Raw genomic sequence first — 6,745 nt, forward strand, 5'->3', positions numbered from 1 at the left:
GGAGTCGGTCGGTTTATAGTAAATGTCCGTGTTGATTCGGTCGCTCGAGATAGAAATGAGAGGTCTAGGAAGGGGAGGGAGGAGTCTGAGACGGTCCAGGTGAATTTGAGGTCGGGGTGGAAGGTGTTGGCAAAGTGGATGAACTGTTCAACCTCCTCGTGGGAGCACGAAGCAGCGCCGATACAGTCATCGATATAGCGGACGAAAAGTTGGGGGGTGGTGCCAGTGTAGCTGCGGAAGATGGACTGTTCCACATATCCTACGAAGAGGCAGGCATAGCTGGAGTCCATGCGGGTGCCCATGGCTACTCCTTTGTTTTGGAGGATGTGGGAGGATTTGAAAGAGAAGTTGTTCAGGGTGAGGTCCAGTTCAGTCAGTCGAAGGAGGGTGTCAGTGGAAGGGTACTGTTTGGTACGGCGGGAAAGGAAGAAACGGAGGGCTTTGAGGCCTTCGTGATGGGGGATGGAGGTGTACAGGGACTGGATGTCCATGGTGAAGATAAGGTGTTGGGTACCGGGGAAGCGAAAATCCTGGAGGAGGTAGAGGACGTGGTGTCCCGAACATCGGTGGGGAGTTCTTGGACTAAGGGGCACAGGACCTTGTCGAGGTGAGTTCGGTGGGGCAGGAGCAGACGGAGACAATGGGTCGGCCGGGGCAGTCAGGTTTGTGGAGTTTTGGCAGGAGGTAGAAACGGGCGGTGCGGGGTTGTGGGACTATGAGGTTGGAGGCGGTGGATGGGAGATCCCCTGAGGTGATGAGGTTATGGATGGTCTGGGAGATGATGGATTGGTGGTGGGAGGTGGGGTCATGGTCAAGGGGGCAGTAGGAGGAGGTGTCCGCGAGCTGGCGTTTAGCCTCAGCGGTATAAAGATCGGTGTGCCAAACTATTACCGCGCCTCCCTTGTCTGCCGGTTTGATAGTGAGGTTGGGGTTGGAATGGAGGGAGTGGAGGGCTGCACGTTCCGAAGGTGAGAGGTTGGAGTGGGTGAGAGGGGTGGAGAATTTCCAGCAACACATTTTCAGCTCTGATCTCCAGCATCTGCAGTCCTCACTTTCTCCTCGACGATTTATTGCCTGTTGCCCTGAGAAGGTGGTGGGGAGCTGTCTTCTTGAACCACTGCAGTCCACCTGTGGGTTGACCCACAAATCCATTAAGGGAGGGAATTCCAGGATTTTGACCCAGCAACAGTGAAGGAACATCAATATATTTCCTCGTCAGGATGGTGACTGGTTTGCAGGGGAACTTAAAGGTGGTCGTGTTTCTGTATATCTGCTGTCCTTGTCCTTCTTGATGGAAGTAGTCATGGGTTTGGAAGGTGTTGTCTGAGGATTTTCAGTGAATTTCTGCACTGCATCATGTAGATAGTACACACTGCTGCCATTGAGTGTCGGTGGTGGAATGAATGGATGCTTGTGGACGCAGTGCTAATCAAACAAGTCTCTCACTTGCTGCTTATGTTGTTGGGCATGTAAGTAGGGCTGTTCGGTAGCTTCACCAGGTTGATACCTCACTTAAAGGTATGCTTTGTGCTGCTCCTGGCATGCCCTCCTGCACTCTCCATTGAACCAGGATTGATCCCCTGGCTTAATGGTAATGGTTGAGTTGAGAATATGCAGGCCATGAAATTGCAGATTGTGATGGAGTACAGTTCTGCTGCTGTTGGTGGCCACAGCCACTCATGGATGCATAGTCATGAGTTGCTAGATCTATTCAAATTCTGCCCCATTTTGGACGGAACTAATTGTTGGAACTAGAATTGAGTAGCCCGGAAGCATGGATATATTCTATGTCTACAGCCTGAAAGCAAATGTGAGCTGTAAATTCTGTCAAGACATAAACAAAAAGAGAATTATTTGGACAAATCAAGAAGTAAAAATGACTGGTTTTATAAAGTCTGTTAGGATGTCTCAAAGCACGCCTCCCCACCCCCAACCCCATACCCTCCCAACAAAAAAAATCATCAGGCTATTTTCCTGCCCTCTCTGAATTACCTCTTAGCCCTGCATGCTATCCTCTTTATGAGTGTCGGGACTAGCAGATCTTATGGTAACAATGAACACTGAAGAATTTATCAATTGGCACCCTATGGAAAACTCATATTTCACCTCTTTGTAAGTGTTACATTGTTCAGTATCTTATTGTTTTGTTTCTTTCAGCAAAGCAACAGCAGGAACAGAGGAAGGTCATTCTCGTCAAAGTATTTCTGAAGTATAATCATGGTTGTAATGCAGACAACAGCATGCATGTTACACAGCACACTCCCACAAATGACAATGGAATGCTGACAAGTTGATGCAGTTTAGTATTGTTAGTTGTGAGATAAATATCAATCATGAGAAATTCTTAATTTAATTCATTTGCCTCCATTTGGAAGGGCAGACAGAAATTTTGGTTTAATGATGGACAACATTATTAAGAGCGGAACATTGCTCTTGGGATTTCAGCCTGGATTTTGTGCTCAATTCCTCAAGTTGGTTTTGAAACTACAGCACACTAACTCAAGAGGTGAGTTCATTAAACTAAGCCCAACCTATAACAAAAGCAGGAAGTTACCAGAATTGCATTTCATGGGTTAAATTGCATGCTAACAACACAACATTGGATATAGATATTTTCCTAAGCAGATATTGTCATTACATATCCCTGAATTAGGCAAGCCTTGTACCTGGGCTTTCTGGCTCAGAGATATTGACCATCAATGTGCCAGAAGTACGTCTTCCCACATTGGATGAAATTTAAATTTTTTTAACCTATTTTTTGCTAATTAACCTGTTCAGAGATGTCATTGCACAACTCTGGAGGAGGTGGGACTTGAACCCAGGCCTCCTGGCTCGGGAGTATGAACACTATTCTTGTGTCACAACAGCCCCTTCTAACAACAGCACCAACAATGTTGAGATGGTCAGAAAGAGGCTCCATCTGCCCCCACTCCATTCTCTTCCACTCTTCACCCTCTCCACAATTGTTGACTCTACAATCGCAATCGTGGCCTAAGTGAGGAAGAGGATTGGGATATTTTCCCTCTGCAGAGGAGAAGGAAGGAAGAGTCAATGGGAGTGTTGAATGCAGGACTGTAAGGAAGTCTTGCACATCCCCTGCGATGTCAGACTTCTCCATTTGAAGAATTGTAAGTGCTGTCAATGACCTGAGACACTTGCACAAACAGTGGCAAGTGTCAGGCTAGACAGATAGCTAGGAAGAAAATTATCAAAAATCCCACGTAATAAAAGGAAAAATTTGAAAATAAAGGTGAACATTTTTTTTAAATAGTTACAGCTCGAACTAAAACTTGAGGTAAATGAAACCAAGTTTCTTGAACATTGCCCCTGCAAAGAGAGCAAAGGTAAAGTAGATTTCAAGTCAAAATGGCTTCATATTAATCCATCCAAACATTGGTATAAACCAACAGCTGCCACAAATACAGGTCCCAGAGAGACTATTAAATCCTTATCTGTTATCTGTAAAGTAATATTACATGCCATTGGGGAACATCTTTTCAATTTCAGATAACTGATAGCTCATCTCGTCGGTACCAATTGAAAGTGTGAAATTCATTCAGACCAGCTGTCTGCAGCCGAGCCACTCCCGGTTAAAAAAATAACAGCTTTACCACAAAAACTGCAAAAGAGAAATATATAAAGAATACACATGGAACAAGAAGCCAGTATGTACAATAAACAGACCAATATATTTCCTGCATTATTTAGATAATTTACCTTTATCCTCCTGCAGGATTTGGATTGATATGCATTTTAAGTAAAGCTCAATCCCATAAGGATCAATTTAACTTATCCCTTAACCAGTCAGCAGTGAAAACAATTAACCATTTCAGGGGCAGAAATCGGAGATCATTTCAAAAGTAAGTGGAAAAGTTAGGGCTCAGCAAAGGCCCACTGTAGCACAGTAGTAGTGTCCCTACCACTGGACCAAGAGACAGAGGTTCAAGTCCCGCCTGCTTCAGAGGTTGTCTAATATCATCTGAGGACAGGTTGATTAGAAAAATAGGTTAAATTAAGAAAATAAGTGAGGGCTCTTGTGACACAGAGGTGCCATCCCTATCTCTGGGCCAGAAGATCTAATTTCAAGTCCGATCTGTTTCAGAGATGTATCATATCGTGACTGAGACTAAAAAAAATGACAAGTTAGGTAATTTAAAAAAATATAGCTTTGAAAATACAGTCTTTAAAAGTTCTCAAGAACCTCCACTCAGGGTTGGCTTGCCCAAAGGCAATGAGTGCCGTTGTCAGCTGAACTTAGGGAGATGAGCCTCAGGGAGTATCTATGCATATCCAATAGATCACTTTCCCAATGATTCTCGTAATTTCACATGGAACTATTCTCCAGGCTCTCTGATTCCTGTTCTCTCTCTTTCCCATCTCCATCCAGTGCACTGTTGTTAAATGATGCCAACCACACTGATCATTCCTCACCCAAAACCAATTGTTGCCACTGCCAAAGTCTGTGAACTGGAACAGAGAACTACACCTCCACCACTCAAATCCTTTCTCAGATCAGTTCCTTTAGTGCTGATACTCAAGACCCACTAAACAATTTGCTATCTTCCTACACATGCTAAGGACTGTAAGAGGGGCAGAAATGGACTTCTCCTTCTATATGTTGAGACCACAATCTTATATTTCTGTCTGAAAATCCTTTCTGCTTGCAGCTTCTGATGAGTCTACATTTGAGTGATGTCATGGAGAGTGCCTGCCATTGAGCTGTAGAGAAACTAAAATTTCTATCAGAGATTTATTTTGGAGCTTTGCACTTATTGCTGCAGTTGTGAATGTATTTTTTTTTAATTAATTTTCACTCCCGTTCTAAAAGCTTTATCCCTGGATCAGCCCACTCTTAGCTCTTAGCATAATCAACAAGTCACTTTGTGACCATTCTTCGCGTGTCAGTTTTGTATCATTGAGCATCTTACCCTTGCACAGGAACAAGAAGATGCCTTTGTAACATTGAGTTATCCTAAACAACATGGAGCAAGGTCAGCTTCATCCAAGAAGATTGCTTGATTTCCACCTCCCCAATGTTTGTTAAGGCCATTATTAAAAAAGAAAACATTTAATTTTTTTAACCTAAATGCATGCTGCAAAGGAGCTGGCCCTTGGCTTCACTGAGCTGCCAAAGAACATTGTCAGTTTCCCTACTTTATCCAGATCACTTCCCCTAACCTACCAAACAAACTACTGTTCTTTCAGCACCCGCCTTGTAACAATCTGATTTGAAATCCCCTTCTCTAGCGATGTTGAGTATCTGCATCTCAATACAGTAATGTTACATGAGATTGGAGGTCCAATATATGGTCCTTAAGCTTATCAATTCCAGCATGAAATAGGTACCCTGCATCTAGTTTGCATAAGTACAAGCCAATTTCTAAGCTGCCTCTCCCTCTGTCTGTAGAGAATTGAATGTCAGAAGCTCTTACACTTGTCTAGTGACTGGGCAAAGAGGTGAGGGAAATAATGGACCCATTCAACCTCATGAACCAATGATCTGATAGAACATTGTGCATTACATTGTTTAATGTGCCTGAATAAAATATTGCATACTCACCATTATTGGCCCATTGAAGTCCATTGCATACATTTATATTTGGATAAACCCATACATTTTCTTAAGCATGTTCTTCATCCATTGCTTTCTTTTATTCTCTCTGCATGCATTTAAGAACATAAGAGCATATAAAAAGGAGCAGGAGTAGGCCATTTGGCTCCTCTGGCCTGCTCCGTTATTTAATAAGATCATGGCGGATCTCCTTGTGGACTCAAGTCCACTTACCTGCTCACTTACTCCACTTAATTCCTTTACTGTTCAAAAATCTATCTATCGTTGCCGTAAAACTTCAACCAGGTAGTCTCAACTGCTTCACTGCACAAGGAATTGTGCACAGATGCACAAAATTTTGGGTGAAGATATTTCTCCTCAACTCAGTCCTAAATTTGCACCCCATTATTTTGAGGCTTTGCCCACTAGTTCTAGTTTCACCCACCAGTGGAAACAACCTCCATGCTTCAATCTCATCTATTAACCTCATAATTTTATGTTTCTATAAAATCCTCCCTTATTCTTCTAAATTTCAATGAGTATAGTCCCAGTCTACTCAATGTCTCTTCATTTAAAATCTAACACTGGTAGAATATATCCATAATAATTCACCAGATTGTTTTCACCTAGTTACTCACAAAGGTTAGATGGGATGTTTGATAATGTTTATGCTCAGTCAGCCATCACCACTTCTAAACTCCTGTGTCCTAATATATGGATGGTTTCACTGTAATCAGTTTGTCCTGTAGAATTAAATTTAGTGATTCCTGAAGTGACATCTGCATTTATACCATCTGGCAAAATTTGATCAACAATTTTGAAAAATTGGCCAAAGTTTGACAGCACATAAATGGCTTCAATTCCAGTCTCATGAAAAGTGAACGATAGGTATTATGGGCTCAACATAATAGAAGATGTATGCATTCCCAACACAACAACAGCCTGCATCTCACACTTAACCTCAAAGAAGTCAAATATTAGAGAAACAAGAAATAGCTTGAAACCATTTGCTCAAGTTAATTCCACCTTATGGACTGATTGGCTCTACCAACTTCCAACCCCACCTGCCAATTAATCTTAATTAGTAGATATTGGCAACTTCCAATTCAAGTGAGGAGAGCTGATTTATGCCAGAAAATTCCAATATGCTGGCACAAGAGTCAAAATGCGTTCAGCATAAGTTGTCAATAGTTC

Source organism: Chiloscyllium plagiosum, chromosome 27 (assembly GCF_004010195.1).
Source record: "Chiloscyllium plagiosum isolate BGI_BamShark_2017 chromosome 27, ASM401019v2, whole genome shotgun sequence".
NCBI classification, from domain to species: Eukaryota; Metazoa; Chordata; class Chondrichthyes; order Orectolobiformes; family Hemiscylliidae; genus Chiloscyllium; species Chiloscyllium plagiosum.